The sequence below is a fragment of the Triticum urartu genome, chromosome 4A (assembly GCF_056163025.1).
Source record: "Triticum urartu cultivar PI428250 chromosome 4A, HENAU_Tu73, whole genome shotgun sequence".
In the NCBI taxonomy this organism is placed as follows: domain Eukaryota; kingdom Viridiplantae; phylum Streptophyta; class Magnoliopsida; order Poales; family Poaceae; genus Triticum; species Triticum urartu.
Window position 1 is genome coordinate 584,817,056 of NC_141876.1, and position 21,107 is coordinate 584,838,162.

At 43.2% G+C, this 21,107-nt stretch overlaps 1 long non-coding RNA gene and 2 pseudogenes across 2 annotated transcripts; 1 reads left to right on the forward strand and 2 right to left on the reverse strand.

The window, feature by feature from the left end:
- Window positions 1–2,331: 2,331 nt before the first annotated feature.
- On the reverse strand, window positions 2,332–3,083 carry LOC147976845 (uncharacterized). Its single transcript, XR_015602179.1, has 2 exons — window positions 2,927–3,083; window positions 2,332–2,638 (listed from the first exon to the last, which is right to left on the reverse strand). It is a non-coding gene; the product is annotated as an uncharacterized LOC147976845 (long non-coding RNA).
- Window positions 3,084–5,239: 2,156 nt separating this feature from the next.
- On the forward strand, window positions 5,240–16,004 carry LOC125554921 (BTB/POZ domain-containing protein POB1-like; annotated as a pseudogene).
- Window positions 8,496–11,873, reverse strand: LOC147976846 (uncharacterized; annotated as a pseudogene). The gene is made up of 2 exons (XR_015601728.1): window positions 10,418–11,873; window positions 8,496–9,062 (listed from the first exon to the last, which is right to left on the reverse strand). The product of XR_015601728.1 is annotated as an uncharacterized LOC147976846 (transcript).
- Window positions 16,005–21,107: the final 5,103 nt, after the last annotated feature.

The following is a 21,107-nucleotide window of genomic DNA, read 5'->3' on the forward strand; positions in this document are numbered from 1 at the left end:
GAACGATGAATAGATTTTTTTCATAGCATTTCAGGTCAACATTGGTCTGCCTTTTGGCCTGTTCATCCCCGTTCTTTCTGTGTGTTGAGACATTTAAGATTATTATCACCAGCCTGCGTGATGAGTGTTTACTTTTAAGCAATGAAAAAAAAATCATGTGCTATGACGAAACAACGGGTCCTTTAATATACGCTATTAGTGTGCTGTACCATGCTGTTAGCGAGATATTGTACACCAATTTATTTAGCAAAATATTTCTCAGAACTCTATACCACGCTATTTTTTTAGACAACGCTAACGCCCACACGTGTGGTGGGAGCAAAACCCGCCCACACGCCCTATAACATACAGACTGTGCCATGTCACCGCATGCATGCATGTGAGAATCTTTTTGGATTTCAGTTTTTAAAATGTTTTATCTCTTAAATGAAAATTCGATTGAAGATCCATTTCCACCATTAAATCCCTCGCAACGAGATCTTCTCATATTAATATATTTCGATGAATTTTTTTTGGGTTAAAAGTTGTCATGTCTAGTGCACATGAATTGCCATGGTGTTTACAATGAAATTACCATGATATGTTTCGGCTATTTTCTTCTACATTTAAAAGTAAAATTTGACATTTATAAAACAAGGAATTAAGAAACTAGACTTGCCATGAACCATAAACTAAAATTGCCATTATACATGCACTTAAAATTGCCGTGGTTCATACAAAAAATAATTTTCATGGTCAAAATACTGGAGTTGCCATTATCAAAATACCAAAATTGCCATGCTCTACAAACTGAAATTGTCACATGGTAACTTTAGTTTAAGCACCATGACAACTACAGTGTAAACATCATGGCAACTTTTGGGCAAAAAAAATTTCTTCGAAACATATCAACATGCGGTCTAGTTTTGAAGATCTTGTCAAGACGGATTTAATGGTGAAAACGGATTTTTAATTTGATTTTTCAATTAGGGGATTAAATATTTTTAAGCCGAAAGTCAAAAAGTTTCCTGCTGATGTCATATGTACACTTGTGGCAAAATAAATGATAAAGGAGGTGTGTGGGCGATTTGCAAGATGCCATACGTGTGGGCGTTAGTTATTTCTTTTTTTTCACTGCTTTTAAGTGGTACAAATACCTGTTGTATACAGGTAAACTTGGTATTAGCACGATATGCAGGTCAAACGTAGGCCTTGCTTAGTTGCTTCTTACTCAATATATGTAACTTACTGGTTACATGGCAATGCTGACAAGGGCACCTTGGACTGGTTTATCGTACATGTGCAGGAGACGCACTTGACGACAATCTCCTCTTACCACACGGCCACACAAGGGTGGCATTCAAGAACTGATGAGTACAGAAGTTGCTGTTTTCTTGTTGTAGACCAAAGTCAAATGTTTGCTCAGAAAAATAATGTACTCATCAGTTTCGTTCGCTATATTTGTTCATAACTACTCCCTTCGTTTCATAATATAAGAGCATTTTTTTACACGAGTGCTCTTATATTATGAGACGGATGGAGTATACGATATTTGCCTTCAAACAACTTTTCCATGAGACAATCCTCTATAACACTATGTCCTCTAGTTTCAAAGAGCCCACATTCAATTGAGCACAATTAATTGAGGTATTCAGTTTAGATTGGGTCATCCGATTTTAATCGGCTTAACTATTTCTCAATAAGCTCTCCCATTCGATTCTTTTAATTCTCTATGTTCGCTAATTTTGAAGTTTTTTCATGCAACCGAGGTATTCAATTTTGGATTTGGTATACGATTTTGACCATGCTAACGATTTTTCAAATCAATCAGCAGCAACCGGCCTATAAAAACACATCGATTCCGCATATCCTCCCATCATCTAAAAAAAGAAGTGCCACCATGTGATATTGTAGCATCAATATAGTATATGGAGGCACTGACACAGAAATTTTCCCACATAAATATATGTTGGTTAGCGGATAACATGAAAGGCCCATCAAATCACGGCATAAAAAAACACACACTCCATCATCTCCCCCACTGGCCAAACTAAATATTCCACCAGCTCCACAATATAAGGGGCATTACTTTTTTGGAAAGTTATTTTTTTAACTTTGACCAAGCTCAGAGCAAAAAATATCGACATCCATAATACAAAACAAAAGGTATGAAAATTCATTTCAAGATGAATCTAATCATACCGATTTGATACTATGAATTTTGATATATTTCTCTACAAATTTGACCAAACTTAAAAGGTTGGGCTTTTCGAAAAATTAATACACATTATATTTTGAAACATGGTGAGTATTGTTTTTTTTGGAAACCAACAACACCGACGGCGCAGCATATAGCGTGCCCAACCCTTTTAGTATAGATTATGTCTCACATGGCATGACGCGCTGCCAAGCATACAATCCCATGCATAAATCAGTGATCCAGGACACAAAGTTATGAATTATTTATTTCTAGCATGAAGTGCGCCTAACATATCCATTAAGTTCTATTAATCATGGCAAATCTTGCAGTGGCAGTAGCCACCGAAGAACTTATCGCACCAAGGGTTGTAGACCTTCTTACCCTTCCACTGAAACTTGCATATATCCTCGCATGATGATTTGATGCAGAACAAGATCTGAAATTGAACATCCTCACAGTCTGCGCATCACAAACCAATGAAAATTAATACCATAATAGTGAGACATTGATTGTAACACATGATTTTTCCAACACTGCATAAAAGCGGTACGATGCGAAAACCCTCAGGGACATCCACACAATCTGTATCAACATAATATTTGAGAAAACTCTTGGTAATACGACTAGAAATCTTATGTAGATTTTTCAAGGTTATTCTTTTGAAATAACATCTACTCTAGGAACTCTACTTTTTTTTTATAGAGAAGGAACTCTACTTAATTAAGAACAGCAAATGTGAGAACACACCTGCAGATGCGCTTTCGAGCAACACAAGCATCACGAGAAAACAAGCGATGACAGACCTTCTATCCATTCTTTCAGTATACATTCCAGCAAGAGCCAGAGGGACAATATATAATGTCAAAAGGATATGGAATTACGTGGCAACTCAGAACTTCTAGAAAAAGACATATAAAGGTGCATCCACAAGATAAGATTACCAAGTACCAATAGGCGGTCCCAATTGAAAGCCAGAGTGACAACACATAAAGTCCAAAGGATATGAAATGACGTGCCATATCTAGACTTCTAGACATAGACATGTAAGTGCATCCATAAGATATCATGACCAAGTACTAAAAGGTGGTGTCCGTTTTTAGTTAACTTTTGTTCACAATAGTTGAAGTAGAATAATAATTTGGTAATTAATGACATATATTGTACGTATTCTTATCCTCAAAGTTATGAAAAATGATGCATGTAATACACATAGGTCAGTGAAACCTGGAGGAAGATTACTGCATTCATTGTGTTCATGTCATTGTTTGATAATTTGAAGAGGTGAGCCTTTCTGTGTTGATGATGCTTTGTAACCAGCTAAAATTGGTTTTTGCTTCTTTAATGTGAAGTCTATGTAGTGCCAATAGATCAATATTATTAGATCTATTTTTTCCGTTGTTCTCTGCTTGTAGATGCTCTTTGTGTTTGTACGCATCAGCAACAAAGTGAAGCATTTCCATTGTAAAACTGAAAAACGAAAAATCTTAATCTTGTCTCCCTATATCAGCATGGTGAAATCAATCGGTCCTTGCATGGTTTGTTGGGCAAATGGTCGTAAAGTTCCCTCAAATATCTCCTGATGAACTCAAATATGAACTCCCTAAGGTATTAACTCAACTAAACTCACTTGCCTGTCGTACCCGCAAAAAGAAAATAACTTACCTACCCGTCAGATTACTGCTACTGTCTCGTGAGGTTGCCGGCGTCCTCGCATTGCCTCGCCGCCCCGCCCTGCCCCGGCCGTGCGCCGGGTTGCTGTTGTGGGCCCTAACTCTGCCTCGCTTCCACATGCGCGAGGGCTCCGTGGGCAGCGCTCCTGGCCTGTGTTCTCAATGCCTTCCGTGGATTCGGCGTCTTGGGGGTTCTTGTGGGCGCCGGCGGCTGTGGTGGAATCAGAACATGCACACTGGTACCTCCAAACTTTGAGTAAATTGCATAAAACTATCACTTTTGGGTTAGGTTTCTAAAAAACTATCAGAAAATTTTTTGTCGCTGATATCTACCAAAAATGTGGTCGGCTGTTTCAAAATACCCGAATGACCATGCAATTTTAAATTGATTGGGTTGGTGCCTTCATCTTCATCACCAACGTGCGCGGGAGGCAAGCATGGTGCTAGGCAGCGGCGATGAAGACTCGAGACGGGGCGGCGCCGGTTGGCTTTCTTTGTTGTTGTTTGACACATGGTTTCTCACGTACCCTCTCCCTGCATGGTTGAGTGGCACGCGTGTTTCGGTGCATCATTGCAATTTGGTCCCTAATGGGGATCAAACCTGGCCATTCGGGTGCCACAACCCGACCTAACCTTATAAAGGCCTGGCCTTTTTTTTTGACATCATGTAAAGGCCTTGCCTTGACGGGTCGTCTTGTGCCGGCCTGATGGAGGCGTGGATCGGCCTAACATGTCAGAATTTTTTGAGGGGTGCCTAACAAGCCAGAGAAAAGGGTCGGGCCATCCCAAGTTGATTTTTTGCCTTCTAGGTTGTCTGGGTTTTCTGGGTCTTCTGTTCTTTAGGTTAAAAAAAGGCCCAAAAGACTTAAAAAGGCCAAAACACTCCTAAAAGACAAAGCAACCCTAAAAGGGCTAAAATAGCCCCAAACAGTACTAAAAGGGTCGGTCTTAAGGGGACAATTTAAGATCCTAAGTTATAATAATATGCACTTGTGAAAGTAATACTTATATACTTTCCGTAGCCTTGCCGTGATGGCTTTCCCCAAATAAAGCTGAGAGATAGAATTGATAGTACAAAATGCTCAAAAATAATAGTACTTGGTCTCAAAAAAATGTCTTTGATTTGATTTAGTACAATGTAGGGATTAGAGTTCGTTGTTCGTGGATGACATGTATGCATGGTTTTCTCCTTCGATGTCTTAATCATGATGGGTGTCAGATCTGAAGTTCGATGGTGTGTCCGAGGTGTTGCCCCTGTCTGATTTGATCAACGACAATAGTTTTGCCTTTGGTGAGCCACCTTGGAGGTTCACAAAACTGCATATTAATGATGGAGCTGTGTCGAGTTCGGGTGAGGAGGTGATTCATCTTTTTTCCTTAGATGACTGCTATGGCAGAGATAGGTGACGGGTGTTGGTATCAAGTTCAGAGGATTTTTTTGGTCTTGATTGTAATTTTCTTTCTGGGTTGATGTATATTTGTACAAAAGCTAGCATTCTGTTCCCTTTTCAGTTTTGTCAGGTCGATGTGTATTTGACTTATAAAGTACCATATTTCTTACTCCCTTCGTTCTTAAATATAAGTCTTTTTAGACATTTCAAATAGACTACAATATACAGATGTATATAGACGTATTTTAGAGTGTAGATTCACTCATTTTGCTTCGTATATAATCATTTGTTGAAATGTCTACAAAAGACTGGAACGGATGGACTATATGATACAACAGGAATTACCATGAAAAGAAAAATAAAATAGTACAACGTGAGAAACATTCAGTACTCCAATTTAAAAAAAAACATACGGTACATCTGCAGACATATGTCACGCCACACGATTCTCAAAAAGAAAAAAAAAGACATGTCACACCACGATGTTCGCGGTTTTCCAAAAGCTGAGAGTATCCTACCGCCTCCCCCACCGCGACCGCAAAGCTAGGGTTTACGGCCGCCTTGTTAGCCCCTCTACCAGAGGAGGTGGAGCGCATGGCCGGCGCCCAAGGGTCGACGATGCCGGCCGCGGCAGCGGAAGCGGAGATGGACACTGACCTCTCACGCCAGGGCTGGGGACCCAGCTTCGAGTTCGCGTTCGATTCAGAGCGCTTCTCCGACAAGATGCTTCGGATAGAGATCGTCTCCGGCGGCGGAGGATCCCTCCCGGAACCGGCGTGCCACCGCGAGGAGGAAGGTGCGTAGACTGCCTCCCTATCCCTGGCTGGGCGGTGGATGGATTTAGCTGTTGGTAATCATACGAATCTCTTGTACAATTTGCAATCCATTTTCGATGCTTGAGGTATTATTTTTCTTTTGTTTTTTTAGAGGAAAAGGGCTCAAAGCCCCGGTTCCAATTGGATTACCAAAAGAAACCAGACAAGATTCAGTATGTTTACAAGAACGCGGGGGAGAAAACAGCACACGCGCTGCCCTAGCAAAAGCACCAGACTGAGCCCACAGGGCTTCTGTCGCTATTAAACTGAATGTTACGAAGCAAAGTAAAACACAGGGGAGCTGCAAGCCAATACTAAGCAATCACTCGCTCGCAGTCCCTCTTGAGCACTTCTTCAGTCCTAGCCAGGATCCGGCCATAGTAGGAGGGGCGGGGATCTTGCCATCTGTTCCAGCTTCTGCACCATGATCAGCACTTTTCCTTTGACAGGATCTGAGCACCGAACTGCCCAGCTGTCTAAGGTAGCAGCTATCCTCCTCCACAATACCTGCATCCCAGACCAGGAGGTATGATTGAAACACATATCATTATGATATTTTCATAAAGCCCATAGGACAGCAGAGTGTAAAAGACAATCTGCTGGGTGATTTTTATTAAGGGACCACCATTCTAGCATGTCATTCACGGACATCCCAGAATGGTTGTTTGAAATGTCCCCAATCACTCTCCAGAGCTCCAGCGAAACAACACAATCAAAAAACAAATGCTCTACAGTTTCAGGATCACTACAGAAAATACAGGAAGCATTATCCACTGTTTGTCTTTTCTGCAGATTATCCCTAGTCAATAGTTTGTTATTAGACATGAGGCAAAGAAAAATGTGAATGTGAAGAGGAACTTTGATATTCCAGATGGCTACACTGTTCCCAGGAGAGACCCCTCTAAAGTTGATAATGTTGTAAAAGGACTTGACAATGTATACACCTTTAGAGACAAAATCCCAACAAACAGTGTCTCTCTTGTCCACCAGGACAGTATTTTTGACATCATTGAAAAGATCATTCCACTCAGCTAACATATCCGGAGAAAAACATCTCCTAAAAGTGATTTTCAGGTTTGTACCATCCCAGGCCTCACATACAGTGATGTTCTCCTCATTGGCAATACTATATAGATTCCAATACTTCGTGGCTAGGGTGGTATGCCCTATCCAACGGTCTCTCCAAAACCTGATACTTTTACCATCTCCTATTGTCCAGGAATAGCCTATTTTTGTAGCTTTAGCAGTCCATAGGATTCCTTTCCAAAAGGGGGAAGCACCAAGATTAGAGCAAGCAAAAATATTAGGATTATGAGTGTTGTACTTGGCATCAATGACTTGTTGCCAAATCTTGCCCTGATCTAAAAAAATATCTCTTAACCCATGAAGCTAATAAACACAAGTTCATATCTGCAATATTAGGGACACCAAGGGCCCCCATGTTGTTTTTGTTGAGCCACACACCCCCAGGAAGCCAGGTGATATTTGTGGTGACCCTCATAGTTATCCCAGAAGCAATGAGCCAGCTGAGAGTTAATCAACTTAATGGCCCACTTGGGAAATTTAAAAATACCCATGAGGTAACTAGGTATAGTGGCCAAGCAAGTTTTCACTAAAGTGAGTCTCTTGCCAGAGGACAGAGCCCCTCCACCCAGCTCCCTTTTTAATGATCTTGTCCACAGTAGGCTGAAGTTCACATTTCTTCAGCTTTCTGTGATGGAGAGGGGCTCCTAAATATTTAATGGGGAAATCACTAATTTTACAACCCAGAATTTGAGAAAATATGTTTGCCTCCTCTCTATCTACATTGATGGGAACCAGTTCACATTTATGAAAGTTTATGCGCATCCCAGAAATTTGCTCAAAGCAGGATAATAACCATTTAAGGTTTTTGGCTTGAGCAGAGTTATTACTCAGGAATAGAAGAGTGTCATCAGCATATTGCATACTAATGACACCAGCTGGATTAGAGCTAGGGAACAGTCCTTCTAGGATGTTATTGCTAGCAGCTTTAGCAAGAATTCTGGTAAAGACATTAGCTACTAAATTAAACAGAAGGGGGGAATAAGGGTCCCCCTGTCTGACTCTTTTACCAGTTAAAAAGAAATCACTGTTGGTATTATTTATATTAACCCCAACAGATCCTTTATTTAGTAGAGAAGAAACCTTCTTCATCCACCTAGGGCTAAATCCTCTGTTGCTCATCATGTCAAGCAGGAAATCCCTGTTGATCATGTCATAAGATTTCTCATAATCTAGTTAAAAAATAAAACCAGATTGTTTACTGGAGTACACAGAGTGAATAATTTCATGAGCTATGATTATACTCTCAGCAATATATCTGCCTTTTATGAAGGCAGTCTGATTTAAAGAAATTAAATCTCTACAAATAGGGCCAAACTTATTATTGGCACACTTGGCAAAGATTTTGAAGCTACAATTGATCATGGAAGAGGTCTAAACTTCTCTATCTTGCTAGCATCAGCTTCTTTAGGAACTAGGGTTAATAATGAGAAGTTGAGTCTATACAAATCTAACTCATCATTCTCCCAATCACGGAATAAGGCAAACATGTCACCTTTAATAAGGTCCCAGAATTGTTGATAAAATAAAAAGGAAAATCCATCCGGCCCAGGGGCTCCTTCTGCATAAGAGCCGAAGACAGCCTCTTTAATCTCTTTTTCAGAGAAGGGGGTATCCAGGATGTTGTTATGCACATTCGTCACTTTCTCACCATCTCCCCAAAAGTCATCTTTCAGGTCGATGTTGATTTTCTCTTGGAAACCAAACAATTTTTTGTAATAGTTTACAGCAACTTTCATAATATCTTTATGTTTGGTCACATTACCTGAATCTCCTTCTAGCATCAGAATTTGCTTCCTCCTTCTCTTCTGATTTGCTATAGCTTTAAAATAACCAACATTCATGTCTCCTTCAAGTATATCCCTCTCTCTGGATCTCTGCCTGGCCTTGATTTCTTCTTTCCTCCAAATATCCTCTAAATCACCTGCAATTTTTTTAATTCTGCTATTAGTGTTGGGGGAAGGAGGGTTAGTTTCAGAAAGAATATCTAGGCAGTTATATTCAGCCACCAGAGCTTGTTTCTGCCTCTTTTGAACAACCTCATAATTGGCCATCCAGCCTTTAATGGCTTTTCTAGAATTTCTAATTTTGAACTGCCAAATATCAATAGCCTTAGTAAAAGGACATTTGGCAGTCCAGGCTTTAGTAACAACCTCCGTAAAGCCCTCAACCTCCAGACACCATTTTTCAAATCTAAAATGTTTAATTTTGGGAATGTGAAAGGCACAGGTATTCAGAACCAGTGGGGTGTGATCACTCCCCAATCTAGGAAGGGATTTAAGATGAACTCCAGGGAATTCAGAGGCCCAATCAGTGGACATGAAAACTCTGTCAATAGTAGCCATTACTAGATTGTCCTGGTTATTCCCCCAAGTAAATTTCCGACCATTAATTTTTAACTCAATCAAGCCAAATTTATTAATCCAATCATTAAAGAGGTCAACCCGGTGCTGATTTATAGCACCAGAGCTTTTTTCACTAGCCTCTCTAATTAAATTGAAATCTCCACCTACCAGGGTGGGACCTGCCCAGCCAGCTAAAATGGAATGAAGTTCATTAATAAAGTCCATCTTAATTGGTCATATGCAGAGCCATATACAGAAATAAGTCTCCAAACAGAGTTATCTTGTTTGTTCCTAATCAGACAGGAGATGCAGTAGTTGTGTATATCACATTGGATAATGTCAAATATATCTAACTTGCACCCCAACAGGACCCCTCCTGCAGTGTTTATAGCAGGCAGCCATTTCCAGTGGAAATTGGACCTGGGGTCAAAAGCTTCAATTTGCAGAATAGAGAAATCTAATTTTTTTGGTTTCAGAAATACAAATAAATTCAGGGTTGTTGGCTCTAATGAGCTCTTTTAATTTGTCCACCTTATAAGGACTGTTAAGTCCTCTAATATTCCAGAAAATACCTATCATTTACAATCAAAATTAATTTTTCTTCTTCCTTTACAAGAAGAGTTTTTATGAACCTCTATCTAAGGGGAGTCTGAAGTAGGGAGCTCAGTATTCTGAGCCCCCACTTCTTTCTCACTGCTATTCCCAAGAACAGGTTCAGCACCCATAAATTCAGCACCAGTAATATCTATACTGTGAGGTAAAAATATATCAGGATTATCAGAATTAAACTTGGTAATTCTATCTAATTCCACATGTTTAATAATGCAAATGTTATTCTGAATGTTATCACTGCTGTTGCCCAGGCTAATCCCTGAACATTCTGCAGTTTTTATTAGAAAATCATTATCAAGGCATGCAAAGGAATTTTGAGTACCTTTCCTCAACATAGGTTTTTCCAAGTTTTTGATTTGCTTCAACTCTTGAGCTTTTTGGATAGCAGCCTGTCATCCTTTTTGATTCTGGTGCTAACCCTGGAGGCCACCACAGGGCCCCATTTCTGTTGAGTACTAGGTTTCTTCTGAATTTCAGATTTAGATCCAACAGCAACAGCTTCGAATTTCTCCAGAAGTGGGCCACCCAAGTTGACATCTTGATTCTTCTTTGCCACCTCCAAATAGCTTTTGGTCCTTGGGGCACCTAATAGCTTGGAGGAGACCATATCAGAGTCATTGGCAACAGGGGTAGGGGTGGAGCATTTATGAACAGTGCCACTGTGTCCAGCAGTACTAGATCTTTCCTTGGTAGCTTGATTGCTATTTCCAGTGTCCATATCCTCTCCAAGCAAGTCATCTTCACTGGTGTCAAACTCCTCTTTAGTGTGCTTTTTCTGTGAAGAGTTATCATCAGGTCCTGGAGGTATATCTGATTGACCACTTCCTAACTCAGCTTCCATAGAGAATTTCAGGAAATATAGCTTATGGTTTATCTCCACCACTCTGTCTCTAGGGATTTTAGTAGCATCTCTCACAGCAACCTGAATTATCACCTTCCCATAGAAGCTCCTGAAGATGGTGTGCCAGTCTATATTCACAAGGACCCCAAGCATAGTAGCTACCTGAGAAATAGTACTCCAAGAGATCCATTTAGGGGGTATTCCTTCAATCACCACCCAGTTTTCCTCCAGATAATCATAAGCTGGCATCTCTCCCATCCAATCACTTAAGGATATAGTTACACCCTCCTTCTTCAGATTAATGGAAGGATATTCCACTAGCTCCTTGATCTTTCTGTTTGGAGGGAACCTTACAATGAATTTCTTGCTGTCATACTTTCTGATCTGCCAAGGCCAATTAGTCTTCCACATCTCAGAAAAGCAGACTCCCAGCTCTGATTCAGTTATCTCTCCTTTTTCAACTAAAACTAGACCCACATTCCCAAGGTTCAGCCATTCACTGTCTTCTTTACCACTAGCCTCTATGTGGAAAAACCCCAGACCATTATTGGCACTCCCCCAGTACATAGCTGCAGGATATGGTTTTGTACCAAGTAGGGCAAGCATCCATGTGATGTCCAGGAGTTCTGCAAATGAAACAAGCCTTGGGGATGGGGCACATTCCCACAAAATGACCAGGTTGTCCACAGTTGTAGCAAATTGCACCGATGTATTTTGGATCAATATTAAAAGAAGCAGACTCTTCACTGTTAGAGCTAGTCTGCACAGCAGTTTGCCTATTCTTCTGATTTTTCTTCTTTTTGCTCTTGCCAGGCTCTGATTGGCTGCTCTGCACACTGCTCCTAGTGGAGCATCCACTCCCTACATACCGATTCTGCTGCATCTGAGGGTTGAAGGGCTATGGAAATACCTGCGGGGGGGGGGGGCATGTACTGGAATGGAAACTGCTGTTGATTAGGCCACTGGGGCATTTGCATCTGCTGCATCTGCGGGTTCCATCCACCTTGGTATCCATAGACCTGCCCACCAGACTGCATCATGGCTTGTGCAGAGCCGACCGGAAACAAAGGGGGCTTGGCATAGATCGATAACGGGGGAGCAGACTGCACCGTCTGAGGAACCGGCGGCGGCGCAGCCCCCACCTGGTCCGACAACGAAGGAGCAGGAGGGCGACCAGAGCGGCCTCTCCCCGAGCCATATCTTCCACCCCGACTGTTGCCATCCCGACCTCCTCCAGCCATCTTGACCACAGCGGCAAAGGGGATCTTGCCCAACTTTCTAGCCCAGTAATCTCTAGAGAATGAGAACTGTTTTGGAGTTGGTAATCGATTTGACCTTCCGATCGGGTGGCAGTCAGCTTCCACGAATACTCCACTAGCAAATTTGTCTTTCTGAATCCACACTAGGTTGGAATTCTGGATCTCTCTCGGGTCGTACGAACCCTAGCCCGCCCACGCTCGGGCTCCAGCAGCAGAGCCAAAGGAGGAGACGCCTTTTGAAGAGGCGCAACCACCTTTCTCGCAAAAGGCATGGGGGCAGAGCCAGCGGGGTCCGCCGTCCTCTCACTGACCCGCAGGGCCCTCCTGGCATTGACACTCCGGCCTCCACCGCGCCTCATCGGCGATTTGAACATCGGCGGAGGGGAAGCATCTCTTCTGAAGCTCATGGGCGAGCCGGGAGGAGTGGCGACAACTCCAGGGCTCAATCCAGCGAAGCCGGAGGCCAAGTCGAGATCCCCTGAAGCGGGGCGCCTGCAGGGATCACACCAAGCATGCTCTCCCATCTCAATGCTCTGCGAGGATCGTCGGACTTCGCCTCTGTCCTCGCCCATTTCACAAAATCCGCTGACATGGAGTTTGGGTATGGAGGCATCCTCTGCCTTTGCACCACTGTAGCCTCGTCGTAGATTCGCCAGCAACCTCTGGTGCTCTTCTGCTCGCAGGCGGCAAGAATCTGCGTAGCTGCTCGCCGCGGCTCGCGTGACTGGATCTCTCGCCGCCGCCACCGCCTGATATGCCGCCTTCCACTCCTGAACCCGCCAGATCCACGCCGCCGTAGCATCGCGAATCCTTGTCGCCCGCTCTACCCAGCTTCGGCTCCCCGACGCCATGGAAACAGCCTGAGGGATCAGAGAGATCAATCTCACCAACTCTGCAGAGGCTTCCTGAAATTGGGGGGGGGGGGGGGGGGGGGGGGGGGGGATGGCGGGAGACGGGTGGGGGAGCGGGGAGGGGGGCGTCTCCGGTAGCCGTCGCCGTCCCTCGACGCCGCGGAGGCATAGCGGGAAGCTCGCGCGGCGAGATCTGTGGCGGAGGCAATGGCGGGCGCGGGGCGTGAGGTCGCCGTGGTTGGGGAGCGTCGAGAGAGTCCAAGGATCTCACCACCACAATCCACGAGTATAACACAGGTTGTTCATTATTTTTCTTTTGTTTGGAGGGTTAATTTCGTTTGTGCAAATAGCTGGGGTTGTTCTTTTCTGTTCGTACACTGTTATTGTTTATCTCCGTTCTTTCTGCCTGTTGAAACATTTAAGATCATCATCACCCTGCCCGATGAGTGTTTACTTTTATAAGTAGAATAATATAAATACCTGGTGTATACTGGTAAATTTGGTACTGGCAAATGTCCTGATCAAACGTATGCCTTGGCTGCTTCTTTTGCAACACATGTAAGTTAGGGGCAAATGGCAACACTGGCAGTCGCGCCTTCCCACCAGGTCTTAGTTAATTAACCCCCTTTCCCCCCTTTTTAGCTACTTGACTTATTTCTGCTACTAAATGATACTCCCTCCAATCCATAACAAGTGTGCCAGTTTTGAACTAAGGTTGAACTAATCTTAGTTCAAAACTGCGACACCTATTTTGGATCAGAGGGAGTATAAAACTTTGTGGGTGCCTTTTCCGTTATTTACTGGGTACATGTTTATATATACAAAATTCTGATATGATCCTTGGGTTATGGGAATCATTTATGATTACCGAGTGAGCTACAAGCATGCCTCTGTTGCTGGATGCAGCTGCGTGAGTGCATTCCTAATTTTCGTGATTTTAGTTAATCATTTTTACCATATTTGCTGATGAGCAATTAAATGAATCTGCACCATGGTATTTTTTATTTGTCTAGTGTTTCTCCTTGTTTGCTCACTTTCCTTGTTATCTTCCTCAACCATGGCAGGCACACCAGTTTTACGAGTAAAGACAATTCATATCAATTCAGCGATTCTTTCTGTTAGAAGTCCTTTCTTTCTCAAGGTAATACTTATAACAATTTGAAATACATTTGCTTTATTGTCTGTTCATCCTTTCTAATAAAATTTCATGCTTCTTAGTTGTTCTCAAATGGCATGAAAGAATCTGACCAGACACGTCCAACACTTAGGATTGCTGATTCAGGCAACGTTATGACTCAAATGTAACATTCTTCCTCTTATAATTGGTTCTGATTAATTGTTGTGGTGATGCTACTATTTTCTGTACTTCTAAAACAAAAACATGATTGCATATAATAAATAGTGATTTATGTTTCTGAGTTTCTTCACTCTTCTTTCTCTCTTTGATAATGAAATGTTTATTAGTCTCTTTTCATTCTTCAATTTTACCTACCAAATGAATATTTTGTCTACTTTTTGCCATAGGTATATTTCCTCAATACTAAATGTCAATAATAATACTTCAATAACTTAGGCACAAAAACCTTCCGTTTTTGTCAAGTTCTTAATTCTTAATTATTTTCTTAATCATTTTGCTGTTTTATGTTTATTCTACATGGAACAGAGGAAAATGCCCTTATGGAGATTTTAAGCTTTATGCATAGTGGGAAGTTGACAACAACCGAGCCCACTCTTCTGCTCAACATCTTGATGGCTGCCGATAAATATGAGGTTCTTTCGTGCGTGAGTTACTGCAGTCAGTTGCTCACAAGGTTGCCCATGACCACAGAATCTGCGCTGATCTATTTAAAGCATTCATGCTCCATTTCAGTGCCAGTTGAAGTTGAACGTTTGGTAGTTGCAGCCAAGGAATTCCTAGCCTTCAAATATGAGGATGTGCTTGAGTGAGTGATCCCAATTGAAAGGAGACATATTTTTTATTTTATTTCCTGAGAAAAATCTTTGGGCATTGTTGTCACCAAATCATGTATAGAGTGTACTCAAGGCATTGTATGTCTCCTTTTCAGGTTCACGGGCGAACTTAAGAATTTCCCTCTTGCTGGGATCGAAGCCATCTTCTCAAGTACTGGATTACATGTACGAACTGAAGATGACATATATGACTTCATGCTCAGTTGGTCCCGTTCGCGATACCCAGATCTGAAGGAAAGGCGCAAGATCCTGAGTTCTCGTTTACTTCCGCTGGTGCGCTTCAGTCATATGAGCCATAATGGACTGCAGAAGGTCCTACTGTGCACTGATGATGATATAGACCATGATCAAGTAAATAAGTGTATCAGTGAGGTACTTCTGCACAAAGCTTACCCATGACACTTGTATGGTGACCGTGCAGTAGACGCGACAACATGGCAGCTTGAAGAGCGAGATTACTTGTTCAAACCTGTGAAGTTAGTTGCATTTGATGGACCCTGCCCACAGGTTATAGCTTACTGGGATCTAAAGCATGAGGACTGCTCCCGATTTTTTCATTCCAAACAGAACCGTTATACAGAGGTTTTGTCGCATTCGCTCCATCATGCAGGCCTTAACTTGTTTCTCTTAGCACAATCTGTCGGGAACAAGGTGAGTGGGCTGTATAGCTTTGGCCTATTCTTGTACGTCAGCAAGAGTTCAAAGCGTGTGACATTACAGTATGAGTTTGCTGCAAGGACAAAGGCGTTCGGGCAAATTTGTGAGCAGGTTTGAGGGTCAGGGTTCCTTCAGTACTGGATCCAAGCATGGATGCAATGATGTCTTTGGTACTGCATGGTCGAACTTTATTGCTGACAACAACCTCTTCATCGATGACGTGCTGCATCTGAGAGTTGACTGGACGGTGGCGGAGCAGTCGGACTTATGAACTTGATATCTTATTACTTGGGCTCTTACACTACAAATTGTAGGCCTGATGCTGAGCAGATCATGGATTGATCTTCAATGAGTTTTAAAAAAAAAAAATCTGGAATGAGTTATCTGCTTCTTCATGATCACATTCTTGTCGGTGTCAAGATATTGCTACTATATGCCGTTTTCTGCTATGCTTTGGTCCCTTGTCCCTGCAGTTGTAGTAGGATTTGTACGTATGTTTGCTGTTACTTTTCTTGGATGCATGGTGCGGCTATGGTTTTGTAGCTGGGTCGTTCTCTTGCAGCGCTTGGCTTGGCATATATTTGGCTATTTATGTTAAAAACTACTCCCTCCGATCCCAAAAAGTGTTGGGGCTTTAGTTCAGTTTTAGCTTTAGTTCGCTTTAGTTTAAAGCTGAACTAAAGCCACAACACTTTTTAGGATTGGATCCAGTAACTATTAGTGGATTCCATGAAGATATGCCTTCTCATGGAACTTATTTTGCTGATGTCTCTGCTAAATGCTATCAATCTGCAATGTTATGCTTTTGATCCGGCACTTTACCCTAGCTTGTTGAAACTTGGTGTCCTGGTTGAAAGATCGTGGATGTCGCCTAAAGGGGGGAGGGGGGGGGGGGTGAATAGGCGTTTTAAAATAATTACGGTTTAGGCTTGAACAAATGCGGAATAAACCTAGCGGTTAATTTGTCAAGCACAAAACCTAAAACAACTAGGCTCACCTATGTGCACCAACAACTTATGCTAAGTAAGATAAGCAACTAAGTGATAGCAAGATAGATGACAAGAAACAATATGGCTATCACAAAGTAAAGTGCATAAGTAAAGGGCTCGGGTAAGAGATAACCGAGGCACGCGGAGACGATGATGTATCCCGAAGTTCACACCCTTGCGGATGCTAATCTCCGTTTGGAGCGGTGTGGAGGCACAATGCTCCCCAAGAAGCCACTAGGGCCATCGTAATCTCCTCACGCCCTCGCACAATGCAAGATGCCGTGATTCCACTAAGGGACCCTTGAGGACGGTCACCGAACCCGTACAAATGGCAACCCTTGGGGGCGGTCACCGAACCCGTACACTTTGGCAACCCTTGGGGGCGGTTACCGGTACCCGTCAAATTGCTCAGGGCGATCTCCACACCTAATTGGAGACCCCAATGCTTGTTCGGAGCTTTACACCACAATGATTGAGCTCCGAACACCACCAACCGTCTAGGGCGCCCAAGCACCCAAGAGGAACAAGCTCAAGGGTACCAAGCACCCAAGATTAATAAGCTTCTCGACTTGTAACTTTCACATATCATCGTGGAGAACTCAAACCGATGCACCAAATGCAATGGCAAGGGCACACGGAGTGCCCAAGTCCTTCTCTCTCAAATCCCACCGAAGCAACTAATGCTAGGGAGGAAAATGAGAGGAAGAACAAGAAGGAGAACACAAAGAACTCCAAGATCTAGATCCAAGGGGTTCCCCTCACATAGAGGAGAAAGTGATTGGTGGAAATGTGGATCTAGATCTCCTCTCTCTTTTCTCTGAAAAACTAGCAAGAATCCATGGAGGGATTGAGAGTTAGAAAGCTCGAAGAAGGTCAAGAATGGGGGGAAGAACACGAGTTCAAAGGATAAGGTTCATTGGGGAAGAAGACCCCCTTTTATAGGAGGGGGAAAATCCAACCGTTATGTGCTCAGCCCGTACACAAGCGGTACTACCGCTTGGGCGGAAGAAGCAGGGAAGAGGAGCAACAAAACATGAACCTTGGGGCGGTAGTACCGCATATAACCGGTACTACCACTCACCCCAGTGGTACTACCGCTCACCCCAGTGGTACTATCGCTGGAGGAGCAGAACACGGGACCAAAAGAGGCAGGCAGAGCAGAGTATGGCGGCAGTGAAGCAGAAACGGTACTACCGCCCGACCAGAGCGGTACTACCGCTTAGGCGGTACTACCGTGCCTTACTGCCGTGCAACTACTGCTAAACCCGACACGAAAAGAGCAGGACCCAAAATCGAGGCGGTAGAAGAACGGCACTGCAGCGGTACTACGGCTGAGAGCTCCAAGCGGTACTACCGCTGGGACCAGACAAAAGCCACTCTCAAGAAAATAAGAACTGCCATAACTTTTGCATGTGAGCTCCGAATTAAGCAAACTCAAACTTGTTGGAAACAAGACGACGAGTAGCATCAAAACAACGACTGTTTATAGTAAGAAGAGGTAGGGGAGGTATGCCTAACAAAAAGAGGAGTGAAACCTCCAAACGAGAAGAACCGGCAAAACCTTCAACATCGAAAACATCATAGAAGATGCATGTGAACTCCGTTTTCGATGAACTCGAGCTTGTCATCAAGATGACCATAAGATCTAAGACTCACAAAGAGAACCAAACAAGAACCAAGAAAGATGATGCAAGGATGCAATGGTTTGAGATCTCAACGAACGATACGATCAAGCTACTCATCGAGAGCCCCCTTGATAGTACGGCAATCGATCCTATAACCCGGTCTCCTAACTACCATCATGAGACCGGTAAAATAAAAAACCTATCAAGGGCAAATCTTTGCCTTGCACATGGTCCACTTGAGCTAGATGATGACGATCTTGACTTCCTCAAGTTAGACCACCTTTCTTGATTGTGTTGGCTCGATGAAGACTAGTTGATTGCTCCCCCATACTCCACTATGGGTGAGTCACTCTTCCGCACATCTTCACATGTCCATCGTCACCACAATGGACGGCAAGCTTCAAGCATTTGATCTCTTAATGATTCTCCACTTGAACTTGCACACCGCAACCTAACCCCACAAAGAACTCTCACGAAGACCATGGGTTAGTACACAAAGCAAAATTGACAATGCTTACCATACCATGGGATCACTTGATCCCTCTCGGTACATCTTCTGCGCTTTGTGAGTTGATCAACTTAATTCATTCTTGACTTAATCTTGATCAACCTTAAATTTTTCCAATCCTCTTCATTTGGATGATGTCTCGAAGGTAGATATGAATGATCACACAATTTTCTTCTTCAAGACATGCTTGCAATAAGCTCGACACTCACATGACCAATCTTTGGATAATTCCTTGAATTTCACCTTGGTTGACACAAACTCTCCTTGAAACCAACACATGTACTCCAAGAAAAGCCTATGGACAAAATCTTTATATATAACTCAAGGCAACCATTAGTCCATAGAGATTGTCATCAATTGCCAAAACCAAACATGGGGCACCGCATGTTCTTGCACTGGTCTCTGATGTGTAAACTCATGCGTAATATACACTTATATTTTGAAAAATGGTACTGTTTCTAGCCTCATACGTTGCTAATTTGCTAGCTCAAAAATATTCGTCCGGAGAAGTCAAATTCTAGTGCTACCAAGTCTTGTCTTGCTATACTACGCAACCAACACATGGTAGCACCACTAGTGTCACATTTTTTTGCGCTTCTCTTGGTAAAATTGATTGATACGAGATATTCTATCATGTCGTAGGATATAAATCTAAGTTTGATCTTAACACGGAGTTTTAAGGGAAATAAACCGCGATCGGAGAACCGAAGCAATGACAAAAGGCCATCTGGGGAGGTAGACTCGCCATCGTGGTAGGCCATGCCATCGCGATCACCTAGGTGTCGGGCATAGCAAGGACATCTAGTTTCACCGCACATCATGGCATGACATGTCTACTGAAGTACCGAATGTTTCTCACCTCACACTCCTCCCTTCTGCCTAGTGACATCACTCTACTCCCCTCTTCTCGACGACTCCTTTACCTCTATGCATGTATTGAAGGTCCTCGCTGGCTAGAACTGATAAGATGGGCAAAAAGGAAAAATGATGCATTCCCCTTTTACTTGAAACCATAAAGAAAAGGGCGTGCTACGGTCGGCCGGCGGGTCTTTTAGGAAGATACGGCGTCTAGTGAGCCGTCTGGTTGTGTGACATGTGATGTCAGCTTCTCTTATGTAATTTTCCGCAACAATACTTTTGCTGGGAAACCTCTTCTTCATTATTCTCATGCAACAAGACCTTTGTTGTGAAACCTTCTCTTCTCTAATTCTCTGCAACAACTCCCTGTTGCAAAATATCTTTTCTAATTTTCTGCAACAAGACCCTTGTTGCAAAAAATTGCAAAGACATCTCCCGCCGCGCTTAATTTTCTATAACAAAACCCTTGTTGCCAAAGTTGCAACAACATCTCCGGCCGCATTGTGTAGTAACACAGTCATCTTTTGCTGCCACCGTTCCGCAACAATGTTGTTGTTGCTGCAGAAACTTGGAGTGGACGTGGACGTACGGCGTGGTGATGTGGCTGCTAGTAGTGCTGGTGGTGCCATGAAGGAGGTGAGGTTGATGGCGCTCCATGCCGACGTGGTGAATCTTGCCGGATCCATTGATCCGGTTGCCGGGAGGCGTTTGGCGGCGGAGATCCAGCATGGATGCGCTCGCGACGACGACCTACAGGCGGTGGCACTCGACGACTGCGACCTACAAGCGGCCGCGCTCAGCGACGACGATCTACAGGCAGGGGCGCTCGTCTAGGCTGCTGGTCACGCGTGTTCGGTCCACAACAGACCATTTATTTCGGTCAAGCCAATTGAAACAAGGGGCGAATTGCAAAAAACTATACTAGGATAGAAATTGTTTCTGAGTCGTTCAATTCAAATCAAATCCGACAGCCACGGTGGAGGTCGACGCACACACAAACATCCACCGGTTGAGTGATAATGTTTTCCCTAACGAGAAACATTATTGGGAGTTTTAAGAATTCTGAAAATATAGGCACTTCTCAGTACTACTACGCTGGCGTGTTTGCAATTCGGCCGCTTCACAAGGCCCTATTGGCAAATGTTGGATTCCTCCAAGGGGAAAAAAAGTTCACGGGGTTTCCAGTTAGTAGCGATGGCCTCAGTGGTGGACTAGCTTTGTTTTGGTCAAAAGAGGTTGATGTAACTCTTAATAATTTTTCAAACCAGCATATTAATGTATTGGTTAAGAATATTGGTGGTAATAAAATGTGGCGGTTTACGGGTTTCTATGCGAAAGCTAGACGAAGTGAACGTGCAGAAAGTTGGAATTTGCTGAGATGGTTGAAGGCTCAAAGTGATGCCCCGTGGCTATGTGGAGGTGACTTTAATGAAATTCTCGATAGCTCGGAGTA